We start from the raw sequence: 23,405 nt of genomic DNA on the forward strand, positions 1-23,405 counted from the left end.
TTCTGGCATTATGGATTTCCAGAGGACATCATCTCGGACCGTGGCCCCCAATTCACCTCCCAAGCGTGGAAGACTTTCCTGGAGAAGATCGGGGCCACGGCCAGCCTCACTTCCGGCTATAGGCCTCAGTCGAATGGGCAGGTGGAGCGCATGAACCAGGAGCTGGGGAGGTTTCTTCGTTGCCACTGTCAGGACCGGCAGGGTGAGTGGGCGAGGTTTCTTCCCTGGGCAGAATATGCCCAGAAGTCCCTCGTTCACTCCTCCACGGGGCTCACTCCCTTCCAGTGCGTCCTGGGGTACCAGCCGTTCCTGGCACCTTGGACACCCAGCCAGACTGATGCGCCCGCTGTCGACGAGTGGTTCCACAGGGCCGGACAGGTCTGGGATGCCGCCCATGTCCATCTCCAGAGGGCTATTCGTCGGCAGAAGGACCAAGCCGACCGCCACCGCAGTGAGGCCCCTGTATTCCAGCCTGGGGATCGTGTCTGGCTGTCCACAAAAAAGCTCCCTCCGCCTGCACTGCAAGAAAATGAGCCCCCGGTTTGTGGGGCAGTTTAAGGTCCTCCGGTGGATAAATGAGGTATCATACCGGCTGCTCCTTCCCCCTCTCTACCGTGTCTCACCCACTTTTCATGTGTCTCTCCTCAGGCCGGTGGTTCCTGGTCCTCTGGCGGATGCCGTCCCCCGGGGTACGCCTCCTCCGCCCCTAGACATTGACGGGAGTCCGGCGTATGCCGTGAGGGACCTGCTGGACTCCAGGTTCCGTGGGGGACGGCTCCATTACCTGGTGGACTGGGAGGGGTATGGTCCTGAGGAGAGGAGCTGGGTTCCGGCTGGTGACGTTCTGGACCCCAACCTAATTCAGGACTTCCACCATCGCCGCCCTGACCAGCCCGCTCCTCGTCCTCGGGGTCCTCGGGGTCCTCGGGGTCGTCCTCCTGGCCGGCGACAGCTAATAGGCTATGTGTTTGTAGATTGACTGAGGTGAGTGAAGCGACAGCAGCCAATGTGATAATGGCTGGATTAATTTTAGCTTGTTTAACTGTTCTCCAAATAGCATTTTTAGAGGTTTTAAATTGTATAGAAATGCAGTAAATGAGCTTCAACTTTCTTAAAATGTCTTGGATATATGAGCAATTTTGACAGAAACAATGGATATACTTGTATTTTGCCCTAAGAGTTGTGCAAGGTTGGTAGAATCTTATTCAAAATGATTCACAGCTGTAATGGCTGCCAAGTATTAACTCTGGGGTGTGAAGATATACGCAATCGATACATCCTAATTTTATACTGAACTAAAATATAAACGCAACATGCAAGAATTTCAAAGATTTTACTGAGTTACAGTTCATAGAAGGTTATCAGTCTATTGAAATAAATTAATTAGGCCCTAATTTATGGATTTCACATGACTGGGCAGGGGTGCAGCCATGGATAGGCCTGGGAGGGCAAAGGCCCACCCACTTGGGAGCCAGGCCCACCCACTGGGGAGCCAGGCCCAGCCAATCAGAATTAGTTTTTCCCCACAAAAGGGCTTTATTACAGACAGAAATACTCCTGAGCACCCCCCCTCCCCATCCTCAGACGATCCCGCAGGTGAAGAAGCCGGATGTGGAGGTCCTGGGCTGGCATGGTTACACGTGGTCTGCGGTTGTGAGGCCGGTTGGATGTACTGCCAAATTCTCTAAAACGACATTGGAGTCGGCTTATGGTAAAGAAATTAACATTCAATTCTCTGGCAACAGCTCTGGTGGACATTCCTGCAGTCCACATGCCAATTGCACACTCCCTCAAAACTTCAGACATCCGTGGCATTGTGTGACAAAACTGCACATTTTAGAGTGGCCTTTTATTGTCCCCAGCACAAGGTGCACCTGTGTGATGATCATGCTGTTTAATCAGCTTCTTCATATGCCACACATGTCAGGTGGATGGATTATCTTGGCAAAGGAAAAATGCTCACTAACAGGGATGTAAACACATTTGTGCACAAAATTTGAAAGAAAAAAGCTTTTTGTGCGTATTTAAAATATATTTTATTTCACCTCATGAAACATTGGACCAACACTTTACATGTTGTGTTTATATTTTTTGTTCAGTATATATTTCTTAGTAATTTGGAAAATGTTCTATAATGTTTCTTTCACTTTGAAAATGTGGAGTAGGTTGTGTAGATAGGTAGGAAATGAATCAAATTTAACTTTTCGATTTTATTTTAAGGCAGCAGAATTTGAAGACTGTGCAAGGGGTGTGTAGACTTTCACTAGCGACTGTACCATTAGTCAACTAGCTTTCCTGATTAACAACTTGTGTCATGACCGTGTAAAGTCAGTTGTCAAAGTACCACACAATGTACAGACTACATTTCCTTTAACAATATATTTATTGGTAGGACTATAAAAAACAGCCCAGTGGACCACTGCACATACACCAGAGTACACTGCTCAGTCAACACATCAAGCAGCAAAATCATTATTCAAGCAGTGCGATGCTGGGGCCAGGACCTGAATAGTGATGAGTTCTCCTCTCACAGACACACAGCACACCTAAGAAGAGCGGGTTCGATAGGATTGTATCACAGCCTAAGCTAAGGTCTCTACAAGGTCACCTCCCATCTGTATTGAACTGAAATGACGGCCAGTCACTTTAAATGTTACAGTAGACAGGCGGTTATGGGCATCCAAGTACACTTAAATCAATTAAAAAGTATGGATATGCTCTGGTGGCCCGGCCTTTCATGAAAACGTATTCTAATTGTGTGTGTGTGTGTGTGTGTGTGTGTACTTGTTTTCCTACCTTATCAGGACCCCAATGTCCTAACAACTCACCCAAATGTTCTGACAAGGTAGGAAAACAATAACTTTTTTGAAAAGTCAGGGCCTCTTTCATGTCCTGAATTTTTTCAAATGCTATTTTAAGCTTAAGGGTTAGGTTTTGGGTTTTGGGGTTAAGGTCAGGGTTAGGGTTAATGTTAAGGTTTAGGGTTAGGTTTAGGGTTTTGGGGGTTAAGGTTAGGGTAGGGTTAAGTTTAGGGTTAGGTTAAGGGTTAGGTTTAGGGGTTAGAGTAATATTTTTTACAAGGCAAGTACATGCCAGTTCACACTTGCAATTTCAATCTGTTGTGGCATTCTCTGTACTGGATTCCTAAAGCTTTATTCAAAGTAATAAATTAGGACAAAGAAACGTTGCGCCAAATTCAGCAGAAAAGTTGCGCTTCTGTTCATTTTGTCTATTTGATCTCTTGTCAGGATGGAGGAGGATGGGAAACGGACAATAAATAAATAAAAAACGTGTTGTTCTCTTCCCTTTTATCCCACAGTGTCTTGGAGCAGGCAGGCAGATCGCTATAGACCTGCAATAGATAAGATGAGAGCGGAGCGGGATGAGAAAATGAAATAGCAAAAATCGTAACCTTTGATGGAGAACACTGTGCTTTTTAATCTTTCAACAACATGGGGAGAAGGGGCAGGGCAATGAAGTGCAGGCTTCCTCTGAGAGGAGAGCGGAGATGCTAAAACTAGATCAGTACTGAATACAGCAGTAATTATTGTTAATATGCAGCAGTATGTGCCTGATATAAACCCATGGGGCAGGTGTCATCGTGATGATGGAAGGATATGATATTAATGATGTGTAGATGTAGATACTCCATTTTCTACTATGAGCACTAACAGCACGTTGTCCTCAAAGAGGTAAAAACATAGTTCAGCTACGGGCAAAGATACTGAGATATAATAAATTCATGTGATCAGGTTAAATTAGATGATATGCTGTCACAAGTGAACCAGCAGCTCTGCCTGTCTCCATCTCTCCTTGTGATCTGATGCCATGTTCGATAAAGGAAGACCCCATCAAAACCACTCAGACATTGTAAGAGTTTTTATGTGTCATGTCTTTCTCTTATCAAACATTTGTCCTGCAATGGTTTGTCGAGAAAGCACAGTGTTTGATTGCAGTTGATAAAACTACTGAAAGATGGCTCCCAAATAACAGTGCTTGCTCACCAGTACAAATTGATTTCACTTCTCTGCCTCACAAACAGTAAGGCATCCAGTCAAACTTTGGATTTTTTCTGCTTCCTCTGTGAAACCAAGAAACTCAAAACCTGCTAAATGACTTAAATGTAAATGTAAATGTAAAACTGTGGTTCAATGTCACTGGTTAGACTTCATTGCCATGTGTCTTTACACACAGCATAGAGAAACAGGAACGGGAATTGTCCACTACTCTCATACATAATTTATCTTGCACAACCTTGACTTATCCTGGCTATTGCCCATAATTATGAGCACATGCACCAATTGAATCAACAAGTATAATGCCCCACTTTACAATGGCTATATTCTCCGTTGGGTATTAACTTGAGCTCTGCTAAATGCTAATGCAATTACTGGTGATTTTCTCTTGGTAGATGTCCAGAGCTGATAAAAGTGCTCTGCTTCTGACGTCTGCCCAGCCTGGATGACCGTGTTATTTCTCTGTGAGGGGCATTGTCATGATCGCCATCAGTCATGGTAGCCTTGTGAGTGGAATGCACAGCAGGGAGATGAGATTATGAAAGAGAGGACAGGGGGAAGAGGAGGAGGGCCAATTTAGAGGAATACTTATTTTACAGTACCTCACCTCGCTACAGTCACGCAGCGTACTGAAACACATCAGTCCTTTGTTTGGGGACAACACAGTTATAGGCCATCACTGTCAGGACAGATCAGCAGTCACATCCCAGCCAAACGATTAATATTTCAGGGCTAGCCATCTCCCCCGTGTTCCCAGTGCACCTCTGCTGTCGCTACTGACCCGTTGGCAACCCCCTCTGGCCAAATAATCACACTAGAATAAACAGTGGAAGGGACTACAGAGTCGCCTGTGTTTCAGACATGATGAAAAGTCGTAAATTAGGAGGATATTTTTCGTCATGGAGGAGACTGTGTCTTATTTGTTACTTTTCATTTCATATGATGTTTTGGGGCGCTTGGAGATTTTTCATGCAGCAAATATGATTGTCTACTTTGTTGTTTTATAGAACCAACAGAGATTCACTAGAATCATATTGTCAATATCGTACAACCTGGAAACATGGAGCTCATTTAAAGTCTCAGGCTCTTCCAACTTCCTCAACAGAGGCCTTTGTGATTATAATAAAGGAAAATATTAAAGAGAGGGACACTCAACAGAGCCAAACACTGTACATGCAGTATTATATATTTATTTTTTCACCTTTATTTAACCAGGTAAGCCAGTTGAGAACAAGTTCTCATTTACAACTGCGACCTGGCCAAGATAAAGCAAAGTTAATGACTATGATGAGTATTCATTTTAAAAGAATAAGGATGAGTTCACGCTTCTTGAAAATGTTCAATTTGAATGCCCCCTGATGCACATAATTAGGACAGTTTTTTCCCTCCACTATTTCAGACACATGATTTTTAATGTGAACACATTGTACACAAGTATAATAGGAAAATAAGCCTTTAGAGAGAGCAAGAGCAAGAGAGTATTGGACACACTAACATCATAGCTGTTTTGGTTTTCATTAATGCATCGATAAGCCACATCATTCAACCCAAAAATATGTATAATCATCAGTGAGAAGTAATCAATATGTTTATTCATTCATTGGAACAGTAGATATAAAAAGGAACTGCTGCTAAAAGGAAAAAGGATCTGGTACTCTCAGTAAAGGGGTAGATGGCGGCAGGCAGGTAGGTAGGGCTACAGTATAGTATGCGTGTGGTTGACTTGACTGCCTCTGATGCATGGTCAACCACTGCTCTCTATATCCCTTCCACATGAGCTATGTTCCTGATAATCTCTGAGACCTGCATCAGCTCAGCCAAGGTTACGCCTTATTATTAATATGTTGTTACACCATATATTGCCGGGGCAAAAGTTCATTTGAAGTTTCAACCTTGAGATCATATCTAATGGTGTCTTCCATGTTACTGATGCCTGAAGTTGCAGCCAGGAGACCGAAAATATGTTGCAGTGCATTGAAAATAGGATTTCTGCTGGTGAAAACAAACAGAAACAAACTTAAATTGAAATGGTCATAAAATATTTAATACAGATTGAAGATTCAGCTCTCTTAACTTTAGAAACAACATTGAAGTGTTGCAGTCGCATTGGAAAATAACAAACATGGGGAAGAAGTTGGGGAAGAAGTTGAAAAGTCATTATTTTTATGTTCTCCGTGTAATACACCTGTACCATCTGTTTCTTGTGTAAACATGAAATCAGTGTAAATGTTTTTCATTACTTTATAATTGTAGTACATTTTTGCCTTGCAGAGATCACATTCAAATGACCTCTCAAAGCCTCCCTTGGTGGATAGCCTAATATTGGACCAATTAATCTTCCAATGCAAAGGATACAGTTTATAAGTACTACCTGATGTTTGGGTCTCATTTGAGCTGATAGACTCATTTGAGTCCTCATTACTAGTCAGTTTATTGAATTTGGGTACAAAAAATTATCCAGATCAGATTTTTAAAACACTGGGTTTGGTTAAATTGACCCAGAACGTTTCACTAATGATAAGAAGGTAATACACAATCTTGCTTAGAAAATCAACAGCTGCCCCTGGAAACATGGTCTGCTCATCTAGAATGGTATGTCCTCAGGCACAGGGAAAGTGATCATTTTCCTAAGGGATCAGTGAACTTCTTGTTATCTCCTAATCTTCAATTACTCAATATCCAGAACAATTTGGGCCACAATCAATTGATCCAGTGGAGCAGAGTCAGAGTTAAGCAGAAACAGATGACATTACGGGCCTCCAGGGCACATGCTTGTAACCCCAGTCTGGAGAAATTGAAGGAGGAGGAAGTAAGGGGACACTGGGGAACATTACATCCCCACGCTCTCCAAAAACACACAAACCAATAACTGAAATATATATGAGAGAGAAGGAGGAACACAGACACCCCACTGTTCTCCAGCTACCAGACTCCTGTTCACTCTCTCATTCGTTAATTATGTCTGCATGCTGTGTGAATCCGTTTACTTTCAGAAGGGTTGGTGATTATAAATGTGACCATTTCACTTCAAACATGAACCAAAATTTAACTGTGGAAGCCGTTCAGTCTCTGATAGCAATATTAAAGTAATCTCTCCATGCGTTTTGTCCTAATAGCTGTGAAAATATGAAAGGGCAGATAATGAAAATTCTATTGTGATGAAAATCTCCTAATGAAATGTAGGAGTTTTGTTGAAATGGAATCCTGCATAACAAATAATGGTAATATAAATTATTGTGTCTGGCATGTTAGGATAACATTATACCAGCCACACAGAGACACACGTTGTTTTAGCTCAGGGCTGGGCAACTGATCCCCCCCCCCCCAAACTCAGTCGGGGTCTCAACTTACACAAGGTGCAATTTCGAAATTTGGTTTTGCATGAGCAGTATTTCTCTTGTTATGTCAGTCACTGACAGTCACTCAATTAGCCATGTTAGCTAATAATTTTTAGATTGGTAAATTAATCTAACCAGTTATCTAAACTTGTAGTAAACATGGCCAAATACCGACCATGGGGCCCCCATTGATTTTGTTAGTCACTCTCACCCAGATATCATATTAACATGGCGTAAGTCATGGCAAAATAGGTAGAATTGCAGGAATTATTTTGTAAAAATGTCTCTCTGCCCCATGACAAAATGAGTAGAATTGCATTAAATGTGTTCTAAAACTGCAACATTCTCTCTACGGCCCATGACAAAATGTGCAAAATCTCTACTCCATAAAGACGGAGGCCAGTAAAATGTTTTGCCCGCTATGTGGGGGGGCCCCCAACCAAATCTCGCTTAGGGTCCCCAAATGTCTAGGGCTGGCCCTGGCTACTGGTATAATCTATTTAGTTAAAGAGATTCTCCTGTACTTTTATATACTTTTTAGCCAGTAGTGCAAAGTTGCGCTCAAGAGCGGTCCCCAAACTTTCATCACATATGTGCAGATATGTGCACCACGTCATTGCTCTCTCTCTCTCTCGCTTTGCTGTGTGTGCATCTTGCTAGCTGTCACTCAAATGTTGAGGGGCTGAAGCTCATTGGCTTGAACTCAAATTGCTAGGGGGCTGGCCCACTTGGGGAAAATGTAGGGAAAATGGCGCCGCACAACATCCAGAAAACAGTCGCTTTCAAACTAGGGATTTTGTGGCTAATTGAGGAAAGGTAATTCTGCATGTATGAACTACACATTTACACATCGAGCCCAAAGCGGGTGTTTAAAAAAAATACTAGCCGCCAAATTTCCGGAGCATGTCTTTAAGAAAGTGAAGTAGTTTAACTGCACAAATGGATTGATTGCACAAATCTGTTGACTGCATGTGTGGGTATGGATGTGGGTACGCAGACCCCTCATGATGAGTTCAGATGTTTTGTGGAACCCACCTCCATCAAAGTTGCCCATCCCTGTACTAGAACTTGCCCATCCCTGTACTAGAATAACCTTTTTATTTTCCTATGGACAATTCTCACAATATTTATTTCACAGCGATAGCCTACATACAGTTGAAGTCGGAAGTTTACATACACCTTATCCAAATACATTTAAACTCAGTTTTTCACAATTCCTGACATGTAATCCTAGTAAAAATGCCCTGTCTTAGGTCAGTTAGGATCACCACTTTATTTTAAGAATGTGAAATGTCAGAATAATAGTAGAGAGAATGATTTATTTAAGCTTTTATTTCTTTCATCACATTCCCAGTGGGTCAGAAGTTTACATACACTCAATTAGTATTTGGTAGCATTGCTTTTAAATTGTTTAACTTGGGTCAAACGTTTCGGTAGCCTTCCACAAGCTTGTTGCTTCAATATATCCACATAATTTTCCTTCCTCATGATGCCATCTACAGTGGGGAAAAAAAGTATTTAGTCAGCCACCAATTGTGCAAGTTCTCCCACTTAAAAAGATGAGAGAGGCCTGTAATTTTCATCATAGATACACGTCAACTATGACAGACAAAATGAGGAAAAAAAATCCAGAAAATCCCATTGTAGGATTTTTTATGAATGTATTTGCAAATTATGGTGGAAAATAAGTATTTGGTCAATAACAAAAGTTTCTCAATACTTTGTTATATACCCTTTGTTGGCAATGACACATGTCAAACATTTTCTGTAAGTCTTCACAAGGTTTTCACACACTGTTGCTGGTATTTTGGCCCATTCCTCCATGCAGATCTCCTCTAGAGCAGTGATGTTTTGGGGCTGTCGCTGGGCAATACGGACTTTCAACTCCCTCCAAAGATTTTCTATGGGGTTGAGATCTGGAGACTGGCTAGGCCACTCCAGGACCTTGAAATGCTTCTTACGAAGCCACTCCTTCGTTGCCCAGGCGGTGTGTTTGGGATCATTGTCATGCTGAAAGACCCAGCCACGTTTCATCTTCAATGCCCTTGCTGATGGAAGGAGGTTTTCACTCAAAATCTCACGATACATGGCCCCATTCATTCTTTCCTTTACACGGATCAGTCGTCCTGGTCCCTTTGCAGAAAAACAGCCCCAAAGCATGATGTTTCCACCCCCATGCTTCACAGTAGGTATGGTGTTCTTTGGATGCAACTCAGCATTCTTTGTCCTCCAAACACGACAAGTTGAGTTTTTACCAAAAAGTTCTATTTTGGTTTCATCTGACCATATGACATTCTCCCAATCCTCTTCTGGATCATCCAAATGCACTCTAGCAAACTTCAGACGGGCCTGGACATGTACTGGCTTAAGCAGGGGGACACGTCTGCACTGCAGGATTTGAGTCCCTGGCGGCGTAGTGTGTTACTGATGGTAGGCTTTGTTACTTTGGTCCCAGCTCTCTGCAGGTCATTCACTAGGTCCCCCCGTGTGGTTCTGGGATTTTTGCTCACCGTTCTTGTGATCATTTTGACCCCACGGGGTGAGATCTTGCGTGGAGCCCCAGATCGAGGGAGATTATCAGTGGTCTTGTATGTCTTCCATTTCCTAATAATTGCTCCCACAGTTGATTTCTTCAAACCAAGCTGCTTACCTATTGCAGATTCAGTCTTCCCAGCCTGGTGCAGGTCTACAATTGTGTTTCTGGTGTCCTTTGACAGCTCTTTGGTCTTGGCCATAGTGGAGTTTGGAGTGTGACTGTTTGAGGTTGTGGATAGGTGTCTTTTATACTGATAACAAGGTCAAACAGGTGCCATTAATACAGGTAACGAGTGGAGGACAGAGGAGCCTCTTAAAGAAGAAGTTACAGGTCTGTGAGAGCCAGAAATCTTGCTTGTTTGTAGGTGACCGAATACTTATTTTCCACCATAATTTGCAAATAAATTCATAAAAAATCCTACAATGTGATTTTCTGGATTTTTTTTCCTCAAATTGCCTGTCATAGTTGACGTGTACCTATGATGAAAATTACAGGCCTCTCTCATCTTTTTAAGTGGGAGAACTTGCACAATTGGTGGCTGACTAAATACTTTTTTTCCCCACTGTATTTTGGGAAGTGCATCAGTCCCTCCTGCAGCAAAGCACCCCCACAGCATGATGCTGCCACCCCTGTGCTTCACGGTTGGGATGGTGTTCTTCGGCTTGCAAGCCCCCCCCTTTTCCTCCAAACATAACGATGGTCATTATGGCCAAACAGTTCTATTTTTGTTTCATCAGACCAGAGGACATTTCTCCAAAAAGTATGATCCTTCCCCATGTGCAGTTGCAAACCGTAGTCTGGCTTTTTTATGGCGGTTTTGGAGCAGTGTCTTATTCCTTGCTGAGCGGCCTTTCAGGTTATGTCGATATAGGACTCGTTTTACTGTGGATATAGATACTTTTGTACCTGTTTCCTTCAGCATCTTCACAAGGTCCTTTGCTGTTGTTCTGGGATTGATTTGCACTTTTCGCACCAAAGTACGTTCATCTGTAGGAGACAGAACGTGTCTCCTTCCTGAGCGGTATGACGGCTGCGTGGTCCCATGGTGTTTATAGTTGCGTACTATTGTTTGTACAGATGAACGTGGTACCTTCAGGCGTTTGGAAATTGCTTCCAAGGATGAACCAGACTTGTGGAGGTCTACAAAACATTTTCTGAGGTCTTGGCTGATTTCTTTTGATTTTCCCATGATGTCAAGCAAAGAGGCACTGAGTTTGAAGGTAGGCCTTGAAATACATCCACAGGTACACCTCCAATTGACTCAAATTATGTCAGTTAGCCTATCAGAAGCTTCTAAAGCCATGACATCATTTCCTGGAATTTTCCAAGCTGTTTAAAGGCACAGTCAACTTAGTGTAACTTCTGACCCACTGGAATTGTGATACAGTGAATTATAAGTGAAATAATCTGTCTGTAAACAATTGTTGGAAATATTACTTGTGTCATGCACAAAGTAGATGTCCTAACCGACATGCCAAAACTATAGTTTGTTAACAAGAAATTTGTGGAGTGATTGAAAAACGAGTTTTAATGACTCCAACCTAATTGTATGTAAACTTCCGACTTCAACTGTATGTATCCCATATATTTACTTTATAATAATATATTATTATTATTTACTTTAAGCTTCACACTTGTATTTATAAATGTATCCACATGCACTTCTCTTTCATCGGCTTCATAGTTGATTTATTCTCTGTTAAAAAATGTGTTATAATTTGTGTAAAATTATCCTCTCAAAGAGTCTTCAATATGGGTGCCAAGCAGACTTGAAAGACGTTGCAGAGGTTCAGCCACATACAGTGGGTGAGGCTCCAGCACATTAGCCTCTCTTTGTGGGTAAAGAGTGCCCCCTTGAGGTGTAGCTACCAGCTACCCATTGCAGTTAAAGTGCTTCCCACAGAAATACAAAGCCACTCATGTAGTAGCTCGGCAACCCAGAATCAAAATGTAAAAAACTTGATTAGGTTCTGGGGGAAGAGGTAAGCGATACGAAACGTTAGGCTAAACTGATGTTATGGCTACTTCTGTCCGTTGGCGCAGGTTGAAAACACGTCCACATAGGCAATTGGCTTTCCAGACATTGATCTTTGGTTGGGTGATGTTCATTTATTGCAGATATAAAATATAAATGACATACAGCTACTTCGCATATAAAAACATACCATACAACATAAATTGAGAGGTAAGAATTGCCTGCCCTCTCCTCTCACCTTACTGGTCCCCTGTGTAATGTGACCACTTACCAGTATAACCATAGAATTAGGAATTAGAATACTAGAATGGACATAAACCTTTAGAGCGGGGTGCTTGCAACACCAAAGGTTGTGGGTTTGATTCCAGCTGGGGCCACACATTTGTAAAATGTATGCATGCATGACTGTAAGTCGCTTTGGATAAAAGTGTCTGCTAAATGGCAGATTTTATTATTATTATTATTATTATTATTATTATTATATTCTTATGATGGTATAAAAGGTCAGCTATTTTGGTAAGGGAGTTGGTCAACCATGGTTTGCCAGTGCTGTGATAACATATTGTGTAAACGAATTTGAAGATTATCTGCACTTTATGTTTGTTAGCTAGCCAAACAGTTTTAGAGAAATGCGTTTTTCAAAATAACTACCAATATGCCAACATTTCATTCAAATAATGCAGTCAATCCACCGCCATACACTGGCTGAAATCAGTTGATGATAGGACATAGACAAGTTGTAAATGCATACTATTGTATCATATAATAACACTCACAGCTTTCCAAGAAAACAAAAATGTAGACATTTTTAGTCTGTTTACATATACAAATTGGTATAAAACACATATAACTGTATTTATAATTATATGACAATATCTTATCTTAGGTTGACAATATTTCTATTACACAATTTCTGATATACCATTTGCTGTACTTTTATTTTCCTGCATAAGTAAAAGCAGGAAATGCATCATCTATGCCTCTACTGCCATTCATTGCAATTAGACTGGTTTGGATTTCTCCCTGACCACTATGGCTTCCATTTCCGGACCATTCTGGAACTTTAGGGTTTATGGCATAGCCCCTCTAGTAATTTAATAGGATCTCTATGCCTATAACCTATTTGCCCCTACTGAACAAAACATCTACATACTGACAAATACAACACAAATACAGCACATAAGCAGGCCTACAATCAAAATAGATTATTTGGATAAGACAGGTAATTATTTAAATATGAAATGTATCAGACAGGGAAAAATCCTTGACAGAGTATTTTTGACATTTGCTGTTTACATTGTGCAGGTGTGGAACTCATCCAGTAGGCTATAGGTGTGATGTCACCTTCATGAATGTTATTGCTCAACATCTTGAAAACATGTCTCTTGTTAACTTTGTAACAGTTTATGGGCCTTCAAGTATTTATTGACCCGTAAAACAGATTTAATTGGAGCTGCGAGGCACCTGTCTCCATCTGAAGGGTAATAATCACAACAGATGTTTCTGTGATTTTATCAGGCGTTGTGAAATCTGGCACATTGGGAAATCAGTTAAGTGTAGTTGATAATGCAGTTTCCGAAGGAGAGCTAAAGCTTCAGATGACACATCTGAAGCTTTTTCCAAGGAGATCTTAGTTGCGCAATTTCACATCTAACTAAAATGTTTGGTGCAGTATTACTTGAGTGAAAAATTGTGCATGAAAACAAGTTGTCCCTCGTTGAATGACAACAAACACTTCATTGAAGAATCCCTACTGTTGACCAATCACCGACGAAGGAGCATAGACGTCTGCTACCGACTTCGGCTTGCCTGAGAAAAAAAATTGTGTGCCCTAACAGCCGGAAAAAAAAACTTCATATTGAAAAGCAGCCCTAGAGCAGGACCTCCATAAATGGTCCCAGACACCCATTTTGGAATGCGGCTTATTAGCAAGGAATTCCATATATGGACATAGAGCTGTGACCATGCCAATTTGCTCACCTGCATCCAATCTTCATTAGCCATGAGCCCGCCCCACTCACCTGAATCCCCTTGCCTAATCAACCACCTTCATAGTATTTAAACAGCATCCACCTTGATGCCTTTATACTGCTGGGTCCCAGCCCATTTGGGTGTGGAAGGGCATGAAATTGTAGCCCAGTTAGCCAAAAGAGCTTTAAAATTTGATATAATTGATATTAATGTTCCACTGGGTAGAGGTGAGGCCAAATGTAAGATCAGCTCCATTTTGATAGATGTGTGACGGAAGACATGGGACTCTGAGCCCAAGGGCTGGCATTTATATGCCCTCCAAAGACAGGTCGGTGGACCAAGATTCAAAAGTCAGATTAGGAAGGAAGAGGTGGTGTTTGCTCGATTGCACCTAGAGCATTGTACATTGAACTCGTCATTACATCTGGTCGGCAAGCATGTGAATGGTTTGTGTCTGAAGTGTATGGTCGATGAAACGGTGGAGCATGTGTTAAATTGCTGTAAGTATGTTGAAGAGAGGGAAAGATTGAAGTGTAGGGTCATTGATGTTTGACAAGGTTGGTTGGAAGGGATATGGGGAGGGTCTATTAGAAGTTAGTAAGGCTCTTTTTTTTATTTTCTCAGAAGTACTGAGTTAGGTAGGAGGACTTAGAAATGTGGAGCTAATGTTGTAAAACGTGATTGACCACACACTCCAGCACAGTAGGTGGCGGCATGGATTTTTAACATTTGTTTGCGGAAACAGTCGTACTGCAGGTCGTGCTAAGCCTTTGGCCATCCCGTGGCTGGCACGGACCCACCATTCGTTGCAACTAGCCCACACATCATTCCCCACACGTGCTTTGCACACCTCAGGATGGACGGGGCTGAACCTCCTGCATGCACCCTGTCTTCTCTCTAGCAGTTGGGACCAGTGTCTCCACGCAGTGACTCAACTCGAACCCGACCAGTGGTGACTTGTTGTCAGGTCTCTCTTTCCTGCATAACATGCTAGCTACAACAGCAAATGTTAGCTAGCTATTGAATTACCTAGTTAGCATTCATAATGTGTAACACATTACCAATGTAGCTTTAAATTATTAGTCCACAGCTTTAGCACTACCAAAGGACTCTGGACTTGCGGTTAAGTGACTTGACTACATCACTGCTCCCACATCATCCCCACAGCCATTGCATGGCTTTCTCCACCCTGAGATTGGACAGAGCCTCCTCCCATGACATTCAGCAAATGGCCCTACCTAAGCTGAGACAGGTCTAAGGCACTGTCTCTCTAACAGCCGGACCAAGCTCCTGCTTCCACCTCACACCCACATACCTCGCTGCATGAGCTGTTCCAATGCTGAGCCCGGACTGGGTTTCCTACCCTTGCCCACCTTCTCTCCTGCAGCCTTGGCCCTCCCCACTCTGAGCCCCAACCCTGCACCCTCTGTTGCTGTTGACCGGGGCATTTGCAACTTGATCCTCTTTGGGGGGGAACCACTTGCCTAACTGCAACCTTCCTATTGTCACGTCACTGCAACCACCCCCCCCTCCCCTCCCCAATTCACGTGGAAATATTGGACTATAAATTGTGCCTTACTGTATTATACATATGCCAATGTTTTATTTTCTACTGGGCTGTTTACTTTATGTTCGTATTCTTACCTTTTATTTCTAATGTTGCATTGTCAAGAAGGAACCTGCAAGTAAGCATTTCGTTGGATGATGTATACTATGCGTATCCCGTACATATGACTACAAGCACTTCTGCCCCTACTACACCACCATCAGGACATACCTCAGCGATCTCCAATTCACACAGAACACGCTCCTACCAAGGGGCATCTGTAAGAGGCAACCAACTTCCAGCACAATCACCTGGCCCATCACCTTCGATATCCTCTCTGCCTGCATCGCCGCTCTCAGGACCAGCCTTTTCTCTCTCCACACCAAACGGACCCTGGAAGCCATCTTCACTCTTTCCTTCTTCAGATCGCTCGGGAATTCACGACCCCTACACACATCTTCGATCTAACCCACCATCCTTGCTTTTCTGACCTCACCATCCTCGACCCAGAAACCTTTCGATGCCACTCTTGTGAAAAGCAAAGAGCAGCAGCATAAAGATACAATATCTATCTATCTAATCTACTGCAACAGTCACGTCTGGATCTGTAAGGGTCCTTCCGGACAATTCAGTTAAAATTACACATACCTGTGACAGTCATATGAGATCCGACACAGACCCATGACATTATTTAGAATTCTGGATCCGGAGCCGCTCAGGTCCTGGATTGGGTCTCGAGGGTGTTTGGGTACAGCAGGTGTATCCGTGAAGACCTCTAGGGCTGACCCTGCCGGAGGCAAGCTACCAACCCTGATTCATGTCCAGGGGCTGGCCTTCCCGACCACAATCCACACCAAAACCCTCATACCAAACTCCATCAACTACTACCAGTAGTGGTGCGTGTGTAAAATCACTGGGGAAGCAAAAAAAAAGCCATATTACAACCTATGTGTTGTGATAATTGTGGTGTTTGCTCTATAACCTGTTAGTTCATATGCCTTGCGCCCGTGATATATAGGCCTAAAGGCCAAGACAATATGAAGACACCTGGCAGAATAAATTCAACCACACCTTTGTTTCATCACATAACCGGAAAACAACCTCTGTCAGGTGAAGTCCACAAAGCATATTGCATGTAACAAACAGCATGGTCAAGCAAGTTAATGTTTCCGACATTTTCGGACCACTAAACAACTATTGATTTAGAACCACAGAGAGTTACTGCAAGTCACAAACCTCAACCTCATAATCTAATACAGTGACAACTAAAAGATACCAAAAACTATTTAGTCCAATCAACGCAAGCTAATTATTATGTGGCTGTCCATGTTTCTGGTGTGTGTGTGTGTGTGTGTGTGTGTGTGTGTGTGTGTGCAAGTAGAAAAAACATGTTGACTCACCCTACTTGTAGAGAAACACCAATGCCATCCTCCTCTCTTTCATGTTGACGAAACAGTCTATGACTCTGTCATAAAGTACACGCTTTTATTTTTTGTTGTCCTACGCTACCTGGCTAAAATGCTTGCTCGCTATCCTAACTTCCTTTCATGGGCAATGTTAGCTAGTTAACATGTTCCTTCTACATCTAGCTACATATTGAATTCCATCCTCTCAGGCCAGGAGCACAATGTATAAATGAATGGTTGGATCAGAATCTTAGTTATAATCATTGGTCAGTACGAAGAATTAAGTAAAACCACAAGACCAAATCCCTATCTCCATCCATGGCTAATTTGGAAAGGGACAATTCTAGCTAGCTAGCTAGCCACTGGAGGACAACAACACAAGGAGATGCAACAATTCCAGTTGTTTCTGTCAATTACATATGCCCTCGATGCGATTTGATAGGCGTGATGCCAAATCTAAACTGGCTTCCCTTGACAAATTTTTTTGGTGCACCAGGACCATTCACAGTTGAGTTCACTCAGTTTAGCTCAACGCTGATTAGCTATTATTATTTTAATTTTTTTATCAAGGTAGGCCAAATGCTCGCTGGCTTCCCTTGCATTCAATGCTACAGTGGGCAACAATCTATGGAGCCAGATAGCTGCCAAAAGGTTGAACGTGCATATCGTTAGGATTGTAAGAAAAGCCATGCGTGAAACATGAAACGTGACATTTTATCTGTGAACATACAAACACCATGTTACGATTACGGACAAACATTTTAGGCTTGAAGAAATCTTGTGATTCAATTCTGACCTACAATAATACCTTTCAGAGTTTTGGCAGTTTCATCTCACCAACAAAGAAAACGTACACCAAACAACCTGTGAGGAGTGCTACGTGAACAAGCATAACACAGTATAAAAAAAACGGCAGTCAGGGAAACTGGAAACTGGAAGTTGAAAGACACCATTCTCTATTACTCTTCACTTGAGTTTACTTCACATTTAGGTAGCTAATGTAATGGATTTGTTTGCCACCGCAAGTCTAGATATCACTAGCTGTATTATGCCTACAACAGTGAAGTTTCAGTCCACTAGCTGTATCTCTACAGCATGGGCATACAGTTCATTCAGAAAGTATTCAGACCACTTCCCCTTTTCCATATTTTGTTACATTACAGACTTATTCTAAAATTGATTAAATCATTTTTTCCCTCGTCTATCTATACACAATACCCCATAATGACAAAGTGAAAACAGGTTTTTAGACATTTTTGCGAATTTATATTAAAACAAATAAAAAATAAACGTTATTTACGTAAGTATTCAGACCCTTTGCTATGAGATTCGAAATTGAGCTCAGGTGCATCCTGTTTCCATTGATCATCCTTGAGATGTTTCTATAACTTGATTGGAGTCCAACTGTGATAAATTAAATTGATTGGACATGATTTGGAAAGGCACACACCTGTCTATATAAGGTCCCACAGTTAACAGTGCATGTCAGAGCAAAAACCAAGCCATGAGGTCAAAGGAATTTTCCTTAGAGCTCCGAGACAGGATCGTGTCGAGGCACAGATCTGGGGAAGGGTACCAAAACATTTCTGCAGCATTGAAGGTCCCCAAGAACACAGTGGCCTCCATCATTCTTAAATGGAAGAAGTTTGGAACCATCTTGACTCTTCCTAGAGCTGGCTGCCCGGCCAAACTGAGCAATCGGGGGAGAAGGGCCTTGGTCAGGGAGGTGACCAAGAACCTGATAGTCACTCTGACAGAGCTCCAGAGTTCCTCTGTGGAGATGGGAGAACCTTCCAGAAGGATAACCATCTCTGCAGAGACGGAAGCCACTCCTCAGTAAAAGGCACATAACAGCCTGCTTGGAGTTTGCCAAAAGGCACCTAAAGGACTCTTAGACCATGGCGGCAGGTAGCTTAGTGGTTAAGAGCATTGTGCCAGTAACCGAAAGGTCGCAGGTTCTAGTCCCCGAGCCGACTAAGTGAAAAATCTGTCGATGTGCCCTTGAGCAAGGCGCTTAACCCTAATTGCTCCTGTAAGTCGCTCTGGATAAGAGCGTCTGCTAAATGACTTAAATGTAACAAGAAACAAGACTCTTTGGCCTGAATGCCAAGTGTCACATCTGGAAGGTGGTGGCAGCATCATGCTGTGGGGATGTTTTTCAGTGGCAGGGACTGGGAGACTAGTCAGGATCAAGGGAAATATGAACGGAGCAATGTACAGAGATCCTTGATGAAAACCTGCTCATGACCTCAGACTGGGGCGAAGGTTTACCTTCCAACAGGACAACGACCCTAAGCACACAGCCAAGACAAAGCAGGAGTGCCTTCGGGACAAGTCTCTGAATGTCCTTGAGTGGCCCAGCCATAGCCCGGACTTGAACCCGATCGAACACCTCTGGAGAGACCTGAAAATAGCTGTGCTGCGACGCTCCCCATTCAACCTGACAGAGCTTGAGAGGATCTGCACAGATGAATGTCAGAAACTCCCCAAATACAGGTGTGCCAAGCTTGTAGCGTCATACCCAAGAAGACTCGATGCTGTAATCGCTGCCAAAGGTGCTTCAACAAAGTACTGAGTAAAGGGTCTGAATACTTATGTAAATGTGATATTTCCGTTTTTTATTTTTAATACATTTGCAAAAATGTTTTTGCTTTGTCATTATGGGGTATTGTGTGTAGATTAATGAGGGACATTTTTTAAATTATTATTAATAAGGCTGTAATGTAACAAAATGTGGAAAAAGTCAAGGGGTCTGAATACTTTCTGAATGCACTGTATCTCTGGGTGACGTGGACATCCCCATGCATGCACCTTATCAAAATATGACTAATTCAATATTGCACCATCCCATTCTCTGGGCTCTGTCTGCAATTATAACCAGCAGTATATACCAGGAATAATGAAACATAGAATAATAGATGTTTGGTGAATCTATGAGTTATGTATGACCACTGGAGTCTTTGCCACTCAAAATAAAAAAAATTATAGAATATTTTGACATTTATTTAATCACTCAAAATCTTGCCAAAGAATATTCTGTAGGAGGTGTTAATATTAATTTAAAATGATTTGACATGATTGATATGAATCGGGTCATGAACATATGGACTTTGAAATGAACAAGGGAGAGGTTAAACGTAGGCTAAGTCTGGCATAAGCTTATTCCCACACTTTACAGTAACTCTGTTGCTGTGGTCTTAGGTAGTCTCCGTATAGGCTATTCCCTCCATCGTGATACTGCTTCCCAGTTGAAGAGCTTGTGATCTCCATGCAGCACTACAGCACCATGCGCCTTCGGAAAAGCACCCCTCAGCCTCAGAAGATGCCCTTCTGGAGGCATGCAGCCATAGAGTCATTATACCCTAATGTAGGCCTATTTGCCTACTAGCCAAATAAAGTGCAGAGCATGAATGATGCGTGCAACTCATAATTCCAACATATTTGAACATTTAATTAATCCTTCATTCAGTCAATCAGTATGTCATCCATTCTGTCATTTGTCTGAGTTGCAATAGGAACTAAATCAAAGAGAATAGAACAGTCTTATCAATTTGTTTATTGAAATCCATGTGTGTATTCAAAATTATCAAATATTTCCTTAATTCTTTAGCCATCACTTTAATAATTCAATGTTTAATTTAGGCCTATATAATTTAGGCCAAAAAATCATTTTGGGTGCTGGTGTCTTGCAGAATAATTTTAGAACTCTATTTGTGTTTTATATCTGTGACCCTAGCTCACAGGCCTCTAAATATAGCCTCTAAATAAATGTTTTACTAAATAGTTGAAGAGGCACATGCAGTGGCTGATAGGGAAAACAGATCTGGCAATAAGAATAGGCTATAGATAGTCTTGACCATTTGGGACCTCTTGTCTATTTCGCTCAGGACAGGTTATAGCCAAGACTGAATCAATATTTTGTTTTGTATCATTTATGGATATAGCCTCTGCGTGATGGGGTTGTGCAACGCAAATGGCTATAACAAGCCTACATACAGAGTGGAATTCGCAAGTACAACAGTCATAATGCCTAATATAAGGCCTACAGTCCATGCTCCCAAATACTGGAAAAAGTGTGATTCATTAGGTTACATGATCACCACAGTAGCCCCACGCGGCTATAAAAATAAATTATGCAATTTTATGGCCATTAAATAACACACAACAGCATGGCGTATTTAGATAGTGGAATAGGCCTAGTCTAAATCAGATTTACTTTCTATTTTGCAGCACAGGCGGTTATTCTAGACAAGGCTCTTCTGTGTCTTTATAATTTAGTATTATTCTCACAGAAGTCATTTGCTGAAGGCCCAAGCCTATACTACGCCATCTACTGGTATAATGTCATTATCGAATCTTGTTCTAAAACAAACTCTAGACTTTTATTTTGGAAATGAAACCAGAAGCTGCAAAGCAACTCTAAAAATATATATTTAACTAGGCAAGTCAGTTAAGAACTAATTATTATTTACAATGACGGCCTACCAAAAGGCAAAAGGCCTCCTGCGGGGATGGGGGATTAAAAATAAAAATATAGGACAAAACACACATCACGACAAGAGAGACACCACAACACTACATAAACATCTGGGCTAGAGTTGCTTGATTGACTAGCTAACTTCGACTAGCTACATTCGGTTCATGTCCTTTGCAGATGCCACATTCCTGACAAAAGTTTGTACGTATAAAAAGATCTGTAACCGAGTAAAGGGAGACGTAAAGTAAGAATTTAAGGTGTAAATGTTCATTCATAGTCATAACATAGGGTTTATACATTTACAGACCTAATTTAACGGTTACGTTTCATGTTTCACGCATGGCTTTTCTTACGATCCTAACAATTTACGTATAGATTTTCTTACGATCCTAACGATACGTACATTCAACCGTTTGGCAGCTATCTGGCTCCATAATGTCATACTCTTTAGGACCAGACAGCATCAGATAGATGGCCTACACATTCAGAGACAGAGGGGCTCTGTTTCGCTCGCTTGGTTGCTTTCTCCAGTGAGATACATTGTCTCTTGCGAATTGAAAGAAAATGATGAAACACAGAGAGACGAAAGATACATTCGTTTATGTTTTTGTTTTTTTTGTCAATTTTTGGGGGTAGCCTGGCTTCCCTTGGCATCCATGAATACACTCCACTGACTACTACGCCTTCAGACATGTTCCTCAGATGGCGAGAAGCCGAACTCGTGAAACTCCCATTTGTGAGAAATGTTTCTTCATCTGATGATGCAATATCAGGTTGTGCACTTGGAGATGGAGAGACTTTATCAGTTAGATAAAACTGTTCCCCCTCTATTTATAATAAGAATGATTATTGGAATAGGCTAAGACAAGGTAAGGGTGGTATACAGAAGATAGCCCTATTTGGTAAAAGACCAAGTCCATAGTATGGCAAGAACAGCTCAAATAAGCAAAGAGAAATTACAGTCCATCATTACTTTAAGACATAAAGGTCAGTCAATCTGGAAGATTTCAAGAACTTTGAAAGTTTTTTCAAGTGCAGTCGCAAAAACCATCAAGCGCTATGATGAAACTGAGGACCGCCACAGGAAAGGAAGACCCAGAGTTACCTCTGCTGCAGAGGATACGTTCATTAGAGTTACCAGCCTCAGAAATTGCAGCCCAAATAAATGCTTCAGAGTTCAAGTAGCAGACACCTCTCAACATCAACTGTTCAGAGGAGACTGCGTGAATCAGGCCTTCATGGTCGAATTGCTGCAAAGAAACCACTACTAAAGGACACCAATAATAAGAAGAGACTTGCTTGAGCCAAGAAACACAAGCAATGGACATTAGACCGGTGGAAATCTGTCCTTTGGTCTAGTGAGTCCAAATTTTAGATTTTGGGTTCCAACCGCCATGTCTTTGTGAGACGCAGAGTAGTTGAACAGCTGATCTCCACATGTGTGGTTCCCACCGTGAAGCATGGAGGAGGAGGTGTGGGGGTGCTTTGCTGGTGACACTGTCAGTGATTTATTTAGAGTTCAAGGCACACTTTACCAGCATGGCTACCACAGCATTCTGCAGCGATACACCATCCCATCTGGTTTGTGCTTATTGAGACTATCATTTCTTTTTCAACAGGACAATGACCCAAAACACCTCCAGGCTGTGTAAGGGCTATTTGACCAAGAAGGAGAGTGATGGAGTGATGGAGTGCTGCATCACATGACCTGGCCTCCACAATCACCCGACCTCAAACCAATTGAGATGGTTTGGGATGAGTTGGACCGCAGAGTGAAGGAAAAGCAGCCAACAAGTGCTCAGCATTTGTGGGAACTCCTTCAAGACTGTTGGAAAAGCATTCCAGGTGACGCTGGTTGAGAGAATGCCAAGAGTGTGCAAAGCTGTCATCAAGGCAAAGGGTGGCTACATTGAATCTCAAATATAAAATAGATGTTGATTTGTTTAACACTTTTCTGGTTACTAAATGATTCCATATGTGTTATTTCATAGTTTTGATGTCTTCACTATTATTCTACAATGTAGAAAATAGTAAAAATAAAGAAAAACCCTTGAATGAGTAGGTGTGTCCAAACGTTTGACTGGTACTGTACATTCACAGACATTATAGACAAATGGCTGTGGATATTCAAAATATATTA

This window comes from Coregonus lavaretus, assembly GCF_964263955.1.
Source record: "Coregonus lavaretus genome assembly, chromosome: 21".
NCBI lineage: Eukaryota > Metazoa > Chordata > Actinopteri > Salmoniformes > Salmonidae > Coregonus > Coregonus lavaretus.